The sequence below is a fragment of the Phyllostomus discolor genome, chromosome 3 (genome assembly GCF_004126475.2).
Source record: "Phyllostomus discolor isolate MPI-MPIP mPhyDis1 chromosome 3, mPhyDis1.pri.v3, whole genome shotgun sequence".
In the NCBI taxonomy this organism is placed as follows: Eukaryota; Metazoa; Chordata; class Mammalia; order Chiroptera; family Phyllostomidae; genus Phyllostomus; species Phyllostomus discolor.
In genome coordinates, this window is record NC_040905.2 from 188,632,767 (window position 1) to 188,645,563 (window position 12,797).

Sequence of the window (12,797 nt, forward strand, 5' to 3'; positions counted from 1 at the left end):
AAAATCCCATTTGTATATTAAAAAATTCAAAAATAATCACATGTACATATATAAGCATGTACGTATCTATGCATATATACAGGGTGGGGCCAAAGTAGGTTTACAGTTGTTTGTATGGAAAATAGTACAATAATTAATAAATAATAGCACAAGAATAAACCTGGAATAAAGTGTGTTTTGTGGACTCCAACTGTAAACCTACTTTTGCCCACCTCTGTATGTGAAATGTGATGCTTGTAATAACGACCTTAATTGTTTTTTGAAAACAAGATAGTGAGATCCATTTGTCTTTGATTTTATTACCCAAACAACTAAAATAGGAGCCTCCTTAAAGATCTGTGATTTTGTTTTCTCAAAATTGATTTGAATTCTCCTGAATGTCTTTTTAGGCAAAAGATTTATGTGCTGGAGGAGTTTACTGTCCACTCTGAGTGGTAGATAGAGAGGAATCACAGAGCAGTTTGCGTTTTCAGCATGAAGCCATGAACGTAAAAGACAGAAAAGCAATGAAAGCTAAGTGTGGTTGAGCTTTCCACGTGGGGCTTGGGTCTTAATTCCTGATGCTCTGATATATATGAGGAAGATACCCTGAGTGAGTAGCTGCTGTGTTTTCTGCCATTTCAGTTGTTCCTGGAAGAAGCAAGTGTGGAGGGATGGGGGTTATTGTAAGAAGGCTTCGAAGTATTGTGAAATAGGCTGAAAGAAGGATCCCAGGAGCGGGAGGAGGTCCCAAAGGATGATGAGAGAGAACTCAGTGCATCTGGCATCTCTATAATGGTAGTGCTAAGTCAGCAGAAAACATATTTATGAGTCAAAATTGGCCCAAGTTGATGCCAATTAATGGAAGTATTGATTGATCCTGGACAAACCAGAACTATTCCCTTCTATGAAAACCTGAAATTCTGAAACAGTTGTATACCACAGACTCTTAGACTTTCCTCTGTCTTTGCTCTTGTGCTTTCATCTACCACCTCCTGCCTGAACTCCACTTTTTCTTTGTAAACAGCACATTTCACCCAGACTCTACTGTCTCTCTGGATCCACTTCGTCTCCTCCTGTGTGACATGATCCTGTCTAGTTTTCCTTTTGCCTCTCTGGCTTCTTATTTTCAGCCTATTTCTCATGCCCTTAAATGCTGGTGTTGCCCTGACTGGTGTGGCTCAGTGGGTTGGGCATCTTTCCCATAAACCAGAAAGTCCCCAGCTTGATTTCCATCCCTGGGTTGCAGGCCAGGTCCCTGGCTGGGGCTGTGTGAGAGGCAACCAGTCGATGTTTCTGTCTCTCTCTCTCTTCTTCACCCCCTTCCCCTCTCTCTAAAAATAAATAAACAAACTCTTTTTAAAAAGCTGGTGTTGATGAGCCTCCGTTCTACTGCTTTCCACAATGCTCCTAGTATTTTTCTGGTTTTGCCACTGTCCTAATTGAGGCTGTCATTATTTTTGCCCATATATATTTTTTCACTTATATCTTAATTGGCCTCTTATCTCCACTCTTTGCAATCCATTGCAACTACTGCTGTCTGGTCGACGTGTATGAAATACAACTCTAATCATGTCGCCCCACTCCTCAGTAATTTTAGTAGCACACCATGATGTCCAAGCACTTCATTCTGGCACTCAGTATCCTCCAGCATTAAACCCCAAGCTATCTTCCCGATCTTATCTCTTACCTGCTCAGGCTGCATCAGACACCTTGCCTTTCCACAGGCATATACACATTCTTACCCCCATGTTTCAAACCTCCTTGTGCCATGGTTACCTCTCAAAATGTTAACGTCCTTCAGAACCTACTAAAAAGTCTTCCCCTACCTTCTTCGGTGTTCCTATGCAGAAATAATAGTTTTCTACTTAATTTCCATGTTCTAATCTTTGATTAGTGCTCATTTCATTTTTGTTGTTGCTTCATAGCTGTTTTGCACATGTGTAGTCTTCCCATTCCCTGTGCACCTTCTTGAAGATAGGTAGTGTTTATTTTTAAATTTAGAAATACAGAAAGAATATAAGTAATTTTAACCTCCAGATGGTGATAACCAAGATTAATAGTGTGAGGTATGTATATCCTCGCAGCATTTCTTTATGCCTACATGCAGTGCTCCTCATTTTAACAAGCAGTGTGATAGCAGCCTATACATATTCCTTTCTAAAAACCTTCTCTAATACCTAAGGGAAAGCCAGAATTGAGTGGGTTGGCTGCACTGGCAGTTCAGGAGGTGTACTAGGAACAGACTGCCTGGGTGCCTGCCTTACTGCTTACTAACCAGGCGACTTTGGGCAGAATATTTAATCTTTCTGTACTTTAATGGCCCAATCTGAAAAAATAGAGATATTAACAACCTACTTCTTATGTGTGTAGTGAGGATTAAATTATATAATCCACATAAAATATTTCCCATAATGTATATGACATAGGCATATAATAAATGTTACTTGCTATTATTATAAACACCATATTCTGAATATCTCCATATGACCATAAACATGGTCTAGAACAGTGCTTCTCAAGTGGTGGTGGTTTTGCTTGCAGAGGACATGCCTGAGACGTATTTGGCTAACACAGTGGGGGAGGAAAGGCTATTGGCATCCGGCAAGTGGAGGCTACAGCTCCTGATAAACATCTCGCAATGCACAGGACAGCCCTGCACGACAAAGAATTACCTGACTCCAGATGTCAATGGTGGTAAGGCTGAGAAACCATGACCCAGGGTGTTTGGGGCATCAGTGGGTGCAGCTGACATGACTGAGATGCCTGGGCAACCAGCTGGGGCCTCTCTCCACACTGTGTTTCTTCCTGCAGGAAGCCAGCCTGGGCTTGCTCATGTGGTGGCAGAAGGTTTCTCAGCCGTAAGAGAGGGAAAACCCCAGTGTGTAGATATTTTCCAGTCCTCCGCCTGTGTTGTTTTCTGTCCAATGTCCAAAGCAAGTGCTTTAGCCAACCCCGTATGCAAGGGGTACAGAAGCAGACTCCACTTTTAATGGGAAGAACTGCAAACCACTGTGGCTTTTTAAAGATCTACCACATAGGGTTGGACACGCTTGTAGCTGAGACTCATTCTGCTGAACTGCCCTCCAGGAAGGCTGTGCCAATTTATTCCCCCAATGGTTACCTGTATTTCATTATCTCACAAATACTTCCAAGTTAGTGTTAAAAAAGATATTTGCACTTACAGTCTTTGATCAGTCAGGGGAAAGTAAAAGGACAGACGCAGAACAAATTAGAAACTTTATTTTAATTCGCTTTTGATGTTTCCTCTCGGAAGAGCTGTGATTCACGTGGTAAACAGCCTGGTGGCACCTCAGCTTGAATGTCACCTGAGCCAGACGACATAAAAGGATTTACTTTCTCCCACTAGCCTGCCTTTCCTATACCTCCCAGTTCAGTTAATGGCAGCACTGTTATCGAAGCCAGAAACCCAGGTTTCCTCTTGGACACCGCCCCCCCCCCCACCCTTACTTCCTTTTCAAGTCCCTCCTCCAATTACTTACCCTCTGTGATGTTTCTCATATTGATTTCGTGTTTCCCTATTCCCATCAGCAGAGGGTTAATTTATACATTTATTACTCCTTGCTTGGATCGTTACAATACCCTCTGTGTCCTCCCTGTATTACCCCAGAACACCCTCTACTCCAATACTGCCAGAGCTGTTTTTACAACATAAAAATCAGACCAGGTCAATTCCATGACAAAACCCCCTGGCATTTTTATGTACTTTGGGGAATCTCCATGTCCTTCCTGGAATTAAGTTCAAATTCCTTAGCAGGGCATTTATATTCCTGCTCCAGGAGAAATGATAATACAAGGGGAGACCCCCCCCCGAAATGGAATTTATTCGTAAAAAACTGTGTATTTATTCTTATACATTTAAACTTCAGTCACCTTCAAAGTACTCTCCATTTGACAAAATACACCTATGGAGACTTTTTTCCACTGCTCAAACCAGCTTTTGAACTTGTCAGTTTTGATGCCTTTTAGTCCTTCTGCTATTTTTTGTTTCACCTCTTCCACTTTGGCAAAACATTCCCCTTTGAGGACATTTTTAATCCAGGGAAACAAAAGAAAAGTCACTTGGTGTGAGATCAGGTGAATAGGGAGGGTGAGGCATGAAGGTCATGCCGTTTCCACTCCAGAACTGCTCAACAGTCAGTGCGGTGTGAGCAGGTGTGCCCATAAATCATCCGTCATGAAATGGGCAAATGCATTGAAAGAATCTTTTAAAAAAATTCACTGAAGCCAAACATAGCCTCTCACAACGACACCAGCTGGTACATTGGGACAGATGGGTTCCTAGAACACTCACCTAGTGGGAGAATCCTGTACTACAAGGGCCAGCTCTCCACAAGATAATTCCATTTTTGGGGGGTGTCCCCCTTGTAAATTGCCTTGTGTATCAGACTCAGAAGATAGAGTTTGATTCTGTAAGAAACGAGGAGCATATGCTAGCCTCTGCTATTGAAACAATCTCTAGAAAGGGAACTGCCATACCCTATTTACAGTAGATTTCAATGTCAAAAAGTGATTAGTTTGAATGTTCTTTTCCATGTTGAATCACAGTTTCCCAGTGAAAATTAATCTACTTAATAGCCTGAATTCTATAACCTGACTTCCACAAAGACTTCAAATTCACAAAATAATTTCCGGAGCTCCTCTCATGCATTCATTTTTTTTTTTGGACACGACCTTTGACTTGTGTCAGAAGATTGTCCCAGCCACATTTCTGAAGCATGTTGATGACAGTCAATGGGAACAGAATCCAAAGTGGTTTGGGTGTACTGAAGTCAAGGTGTCGCCCTCTTTTACACAGGATTTGTTCTTCACAATGACTTAATGCTTATTATCTGGTGCCCTGTGATCTCTGAGGTTATTGAAAATTAATTTCTTCCAGTGCCTTTCCTTGGTGCCAGCCCCTGAAAACCTTGACCATCAGTGGAAGGAGAGAATTGCAAACAAACAAACAAATAAGTATAACAGAAGACTTCTTTGTTTCAAGTCCCTGACTCCTGCTAGCTGCAAACCTCTTCTGTGTGCGTTTGCTGTGTCAGCCCAAAGTGAAGCAGACAAGAGCGGGAATTGAGGAAGGCCATTAGGAGCTGAACCAGCAGGAACCCAATGAGGAGAGGGACTGGCCCTGCTGTGAGCATGAGCGTGGGGGTGGTCTGTGGCCAGGGTGGAGCAGAGCTGCATTTTGCTTTGCTCCTCGGTAACAGCACGGTCATTTCAGAAACAAAGGGCTCCATGTGGATTGCTTAACTTGAGCTCATCAGTTCAGTGTCGAAGACTGGGGGCCCCTTGTAGTTGAAACCGATGACTGGATAAAGAGGGTATCATTGCCATGGGGGGTTTTCTATACTTGAATAAGACCTTGAAGGATCTGCCCTCTACACAGCATCATATGCAACATTAGTTTGTTTTTGAGCTTTTATGCTGACAATGAAAAAGGTCTGAAATGTATTATTAGACTTTTCCTTTCCTGTGCGAATCCTGGAAGCATCCTTTTGATACCCATCTAATAAAGACAATCTCTAAAACCAAATAATAGGTTGAAACGTGTTATGAGTTCTTCTTTCATTCAAGACAGGGCTTACTTTTAATTCTCTAGGTGAGACAGTTGTATTTGTCTTTTTGAAAGCAGCTTGCTCAAGTGTTTTAAGTAACTCAAAGGATCAGTTGATTAATTCCTTATGAAATTGGATTAGACATTCTCATTTCAAATGGCAGCTTTATGCTTACTCATTGTCTTGAATAACCTTAAATATTGTTGTTATCTTGCTGCTCCATTCTTTACGTAATCACTAGCCCTTAGTAGTCTGCTTCAGGTCATAGAAAATCACTTACAGACATTTTCAACATGCACACAGAGGCCCTTTATGTCATAATCCAATCTGATGGTTTTTTTCTCCTGCATTACCTCATGTGGGAATTCTTGTTTAAACTTTATTGATCTGTCTGGTTTATTGTGCGGGGCTGTGTGATGCCATGTCACGTGGGTAGGATGGAGAGGCGCAGTGAACAGAGGGACACATTTTGAGTCTTCTCTTGCCAGTGGACACAATTAATTTCATCTCTTTGGAGCTGTCAGTGTAAAGGCATTCTTTGTTTAGAATACATTTGCTCAGGAACATTGTTTACATGATGTAAATTCTCAAAAGCTCACCAGTTCCTCTGTTTGTAGTTGGCAACTTCCGCTTTCTGCCCGGTTATTCACACAAAAGCAGTAACAATAACAGTTTCCGTTTACTAAGTCTTCTCAAGTGCCAGATTCGGTATAAATGCTTTATATACATTATCTCATTAATCCTTCAATATTCCAGAGAAGTATGCACTATTATTATTCATAATCTTCAGGTGAGAAAAGAGACATCAAGAGAAGTTGAGTAACAGAACCAGTGTGAGTTAAACAACAGGATTCCCATTCACGGTCTTGACTCTCCAACTTGTATTCTTAATCATTTTATTGTATAGGCTCTGAAGGTAACCTGTTCCACCTTGCAGTTGTTCAAATGTTTTTTTTTTTTTTTCTGAAATGCCTTTGAAATCTGTCTTCCTGTAGCTTTCCTTCATTGGTCGCATTTTGAGAATTTTGGCTAGGCGAAGTGGCTTTCAGCTCCCCTGTGGGTTATTTTTTAGAAGCACAACATTCCTAATTCTTTCTGGAAGTACGTACTGGGCACGTGACCCCATGGGCTTATCTAGTCCCGGGACAGTGCTACTCACTCCTCAGAACCACAGATAACTCTATAGGGACTGTTTTTCCATCTTTCTCCTTTATCCTGGTGTTTCAGTAACATTGTCTTGGGCTATTTCTGTCCCCTAATTCTTTTTCTGGTCACATGTCTCTATCAGATCTGAAGCAGGCTGCACCCACTGCATCCTTTCTAAAACAAGGGCACCTTCAGGTTGCAGCCAATCCCAAGTTATCAGCAGATTCTGAGGTCATCTTCTGGAGCCCAGACAACTCAGCGGATGGCCAAGGGATCCAGTTTAATTTGGGAAATCAGGTTCCCTCATTGCTGAGTGGGGCCAAGATCTTACACCTACCCACGTCTACCTGGACTTCCCAACTAGGATGAATTTAACATCAAGTCAGAATTTCAGTCCTTGGCCCTGAGGACTACCTGAATGTAACTCGTGATACAAAAAATAATAAATAAAAGAAATCAACCTTTAGTGTTCTATGAGAGATCTTTATACATTTCTAGTGTCCTTTTGATTCTGAAGTCTTCTAAGGCTGGTAAATTTTATTTTAACAGATGCCTCAGGGTCATTTAAGATGTCTTAATCCCGTCGCTGAGTAGCCATCCAGGTCTTGGGTATACGACTCAGCCCCAGCTGCAGAAGTCACTGCCACTGAATGGTGGCCCCTATTACCTTCTGGGCTCAGTGATCCCTAGGATTATTAGGTTGTCAGTTAAGAAGAAACAGTTTCTGGTAAAGGCTATTGGCTCACAGGACTTTCTGTATACAATCTCTCATGCTCAAATTTTCCCAAAGAGAAATGTCCACTTTAATCTTCGTTTCCTTTTCTCCCCTGGTGACTTCTCAGGGTATAAGAAAGCACTTTGAAGGTCCCAGATCTCAAGTTCCCTCTTTTCCTCCTTTGGGCTACACATACCCTTGTCCATTTAACCGAGGAAGCAAAGAGAAAGGAAAAGCAGAATTTCCTCTCAGCCAGAATAAGTAAAAGAAGGAAGATTCCAGATACATTGACAATGCTCCGCAGAACAGTGATAACCCCACCTAGGAGAGTAAAACCCCGAGCCGCCTTACCTCTCCAAGGTTATAAGCCTCTCTGAGTCCTCAGGCCCTGGAAGGAGGGAAGGCGGAGGATAATTCTTACTTTTTGAGCACCATTTTTATATTATATTCCACACGTGTCTTGTGACAGAGAGAGCTGGAGGGTTGCAAGGAGAGCCTAGTTGAGGACTGAACCCAAGGAAGGGCTCTACCCCTTACCCCCCCCCCCACCCCCCCAAGCAGAGACTGGTGGGGGGGTGACCAAGAAAAGAGAGCTTTGAGAGTACATGAGCAGAGGGGACTCAGCTCTCTTCTCAGTTAGAGCCAGGGAAGAGCTTGATTCCAGGATTCCTCCATGGTGCACAGGGCTGCCAAGAATTGGTTCAGGCATTAGTGGAACTTTTTGGGGGTTTCCCGCAGCAAAGGTGGGTTTGGGTTGACCTGCAGAGTCCTCAGAGCCTGGACTTCCTTGTGGACCACTAGTCCTGTAATTCGTGTTGGCTTCCTCCGCCCCCATCAGCCTGATTGGTACAGGAGAGCTGAAGAGGGCGGGGAGGGACCTAACCAGGGCTGTGATGACAGGAGCTAAGAGAAATGTTGTGAGCACACATGAGATGCCTTGTGCGGGCCCCCAGACATACTTGGCCGTGACTCTGAGGCTGTGGGCTGTGGGCATGCTTGCAGGTCCTCCCTGAGTCCACGGGGCAGGAACCAGTGGAATTTGTTTTGTTATACCTTCTGTGATCCCACCTGTTGGTGATGCTGGGAGAAACTCAACCACCTCGGCCTGAAATTCCCAAACCTACTACTGGTCTGCAGCTGTTCTTATGGTGGCAGTGGTGTCATTCCTCTGTGGGAAAGAAACTGTTGCATGGTTAAACACCCCTTTCTTAGCAAAACAGAAAGTGGGCATATATGTGACAAACACAAGGAAAAAAAAAACAAAAATTACCAAACCCCATGTACTTAGTCTGAAATGGCAGGGGTATAAGGCCTTTTATGGTTCTTTGTCATACAGGCAAAATAACATTTTGTACTTCATGCCAATGCCCTGTATTTCATAGTATTTAAACTTTCTATGTCATCTCATTTATTCCGCATTGATCAGTTAGGTAAACCATCCCATTTTATTGGAGAGAAACTGATGCCCAGAAAAAACAGAGTTGCTTAAATTAATAATTATGTAAAATCATAATAACTAATTAAGTCCCAGATACTACACTAACTTATATGCACTCTTTTATTTAATTCTTAAGATTACTTTGTGAAATGAGTATTATTATTATTTTCATATTTTTGATACCTAAATTAAGGCTCAAAAAAGTGAATTAACTTGGTCAGGGTCATATCAAGTCAAATAGCTGATTTCTTACTTCTTTAAACTGATTTCTAGTCTTTAAATCTGTATCTCCCTGACTTCAAAAGTCCACACTTCCAGCCCCTTACTACTGTGGAAGAGGCAGAAGGAAAAGTCAAATTTTTGTGATTAGCTGTAAAATAACCTTTCTATCTGTTTTGCCCGCAAGGGAGTTTTTCACTGCATGTAAGATAGATACCTTCTTCAAATAACTTTTTGGTGTGTGAGCCTTTCATTAACATGCATCAAATGGAGGCATATAATTTTCAGATGGATTCATTTCTCCTTTCGAGTGCTTTCGTTAATTTGAATATCAAAGCATTTGCGTGTTTATACACACTGAAGAGTGAGCTCCCTAAAAAGAGACAAAAGCAACTCTCAGAAAAGGTTTTGGCATGTTTTTATGAGTAAAAAATAGTTTGTGTGAATCATTCAGGGTTTGTGTGTATTACGCACAATAAACCAAATGAGTATAACAAGTTAAATTTATGAATTAAAGATTCGGTAACTCATCAGCGACCTGTCAGCAAAAGACTTTTGAACTCTGTGTATATAAAAGGCTCTCGATGGTCACACGGAATACACAATATGGCTATAAGGTAATGGGATTTAAAATATATAAGAATTTAGACAATCCTTATCATAGCGATTATAGTGATTCTCTGTCCTGTGTCTCATCGCTCTTATTTACCAAACCACACTCTGAACTGCCTTCGTCCCCACACCAGTCCTGGCCTCTCAGCGTCACCACTGAAGAAATCTAAGGGACTGCGGAGGAAGCCCCTGGAAGGCTGGGGATGATTCAGTAACTCCCCACGGCAGACAATGCCCTGACTGGGCCTATGAACCTTCCAGTGGACAGATTCTGGTCTGCTCTTAAAAAAAAGCAGCGTTACTCTGTAGCCTCACATGGAAAGCTCCGTAATCTCATTTTGCTCCTCTCCTATCTTGATTTTTCAGTGAATGCAGAAGCAAATTTCTAGCCTGTGTGAGGTGTCCTTTTGAACTCTTCATCCTATTAACTTTTATTTGTCATATCCTTTTTTAAAAAATAACATATTAATGAAGATATAACTTGCAAGATGCCTCATAATTTTTTTTTGATGGAGGCTGTCAGTAATGGAAGATTTTGGCTACAAGATATACTTCTGACTCCTGATTAAAAACCAGCTCAGCCAGACATCTTGATTATGGAGCACAAGTCACATATTAAACAGTTGACGCGTATTGTTTGGGATTAGTTCCTCCTTTGGATTTGCAGTACTTCACACAGACTGGTATGAAGGTTCTTTCTTGCATTCTCTAAAGTTTACTTAAAAAAAGAGAAAGTAGGAGTATGTGTAGGTGTGTGTTTGCAGGAAACATAATAACTTACGTGAAGGTTAAGGAGTGGTTTGTTTATTGGGTTTTATTGAAAGAGGCATTATCCTAAATAATAATAATAATAAAGTAGGTGAATTTAAACTTCTCAGAACCCCTCTCCTACCTTCTGGAGCCCCTGACATTCCCAGTACCTAATTCCCGCAGTGCATTTCTCTCCTCTAATCTTCACAACCACAGTGGAAGCTACTGACCCAGAAGCATTTGTAAACAGGTGACTTTCAAAGCATTAGATTTCTATGTGGTGGTATTTCAGACCCTGGTGATATGTAGTAATTGGGGACACAATGGCTTCCCAGGAAACTGTTGTAGAGGGGAATTAGGCCCTTTCACGGAACTGTGAGGAACGCATTCCAAGAACGCATGCACAGGACGCTGTGTTGCGGCATGGTTTATTCACGTGGGGAAAGAAGCTGCCCCCAGGGTTTGCAATGTCCCATCTCCCCCTATCCCACTATGGAAAAAGTCCAACTGCGTCCTCAGCAAGGCCAAAACAAAAGCCATTGTCCAGAGTTTTTGCTCCATTAAAGCTCAGTCCTTTGGAGACTGCAGTTGGCTGCTAAGTGGTCTCAGTCCCCACCCAGGGGACTTAGCTTGTTCCCCTTAGCTGCTCCAGTGGTGGAGTGCACGTGGCTGCTGGCTCATGTGGCTTCTAAGGCCTCATGACTGTAGAGAGAGAGCACAGGAATGCATGGGGTGAATGCGGGTTCCTGAGTGAAGGGGTGACTTCTTTGTTCCCTTAGGATTATATTAGCTTGGGCCTGGGACAGACGAGGTACTCTTTCAAAATGACCACTCAATTTCCCAGGCTTTCAATGGACTTTGGATGGGTCTACACACCCTAATTAGACTGATAGGCCTCTATGGTCCAGCATCTCTTCCTATGTCCCCAAGAACCCAGTACTGGAGCGGGGAAGGGAGGAGTGTAAACCCTCTCGGTGGAGCAATGCTGTGGTCCCTTGGAGTATGAAAGGCTGTAGCTTCCTGGCTGAGCAAGCAGGCTTATGCTCCTCAGTTTATTAATGTTCCATGTCTAGTTCCTCTTGCTCCCCTTTTCTAGCTCTACACCAACGGTAACAAAACCATAAATCCAAACATGCTGATGACCATAAACTCCCCAGGGCTAGCTAGAAAATGGAAGGTAAATTTACACAAAACTGAATCATTAAATGTGGCACTTTTACTTGGAAATAAGAACTTCCCCACACTGATCCTCTTTTCTCCCATTCCCCAAATTCTCTGGAACCTCTTTCCAGTTATCAACAAAGATTTCCTTCCCAGCTTTTCCCTAAAATACTTACACTTTGTTTGACAAATGTTGGCACAATCCCTTGGCCCTGCATTAAAACTGTACCCTTGGCCTCTCTCAGTGGGGCTCCCAGACCCTCCGTCCTCCTGTGCCCTGAATTCCCCCTGGATTCCCACTCCTTCAGACCATTGTTTAATTGTTACCTTTCACCAGCCTCTCTTTGTTTGAAATCGACTCTCTCTTCTGGATGACAGCCCTCCTGTAATACCATTATTAATGTAATACCTGATCATTGGACTTACAGTTCCTCCTTCATTCTCAGGCTGTGTGACCTTCTGCAATGTTGAGCTGTTAGTCTCTCCTTCTTCAAATTCTCACACCTCCCGACCTGCCTTTCTCAGCTTTCCCAATGCCTCTTCTTTCTCCAGTCTTTAACAATTATTATTACCCCACGCTTTACACTGTCTTCCTCTCCATGTTTTCTATGAATGATCTAATCAACACTTACATTCCCCAAACTCTCTTGAATACGTCTCTTTATTACCATTTCCATTGCCCTAACTCTAGCCCCTGCCCCAATGGAATAAAGTTCGAAAACCATGTCCCCTTGTCTTAGTCTCTCCGCAGTTTCCATTATGTCTTCAGAGTCATCTCTCTGAAACAGATCCAATCGATGCCTCACATTCTTTAGCAAATTGTTAATGAATCCTGTTACCTCTACACAAAAGGTACAAGCTGCTACAGGTTTGTGAGGGAGAATGGAGGTGAGGCAGAGAGGGAGGGGGAGCAATGCAAAAAGCCAAGAAGAGAGAGGTGAATGGCATATCTGTGTACTAGGCGGCATGGGTTATCTGCAGAACAGCTTGTGCACAGATACTGTACCTTACAATGGGCCGTGGAAGTGAGGGAGGAGATGAAATGTATTTTCCTGGATCCCTATCATCTGGTTCTCCACTGTGGAAAGTCTGGTAGTGCTTAACACCCCCATGCTGTGACATTCAGCTCTTTCAATAGCCACTCAGAGGTAGGATCCTGTGCCTGTGGTGTGGCCTTTCACCATCCAGGAAGCTGCAGGAGGAGTCA

The 12,797-nt window shown here is 42.6% G+C and overlaps 1 protein-coding gene and 1 non-coding gene across 3 annotated transcripts in view; both read left to right on the plus strand.

The window, feature by feature from the left end:
• Positions 1-12,797, plus strand: part of PLPPR1 (phospholipid phosphatase related 1) — a 235,927-nt gene that overhangs the window by 17,779 nt on the left and 205,351 nt on the right. The gene's annotated exons all lie outside the window — the stretch shown is intronic.
• Positions 8,529-8,658, plus strand: LOC114514453. Its single transcript, XR_003686062.1, has one exon. It is a non-coding gene; the product is annotated as a small nucleolar RNA SNORA41 (small nucleolar RNA).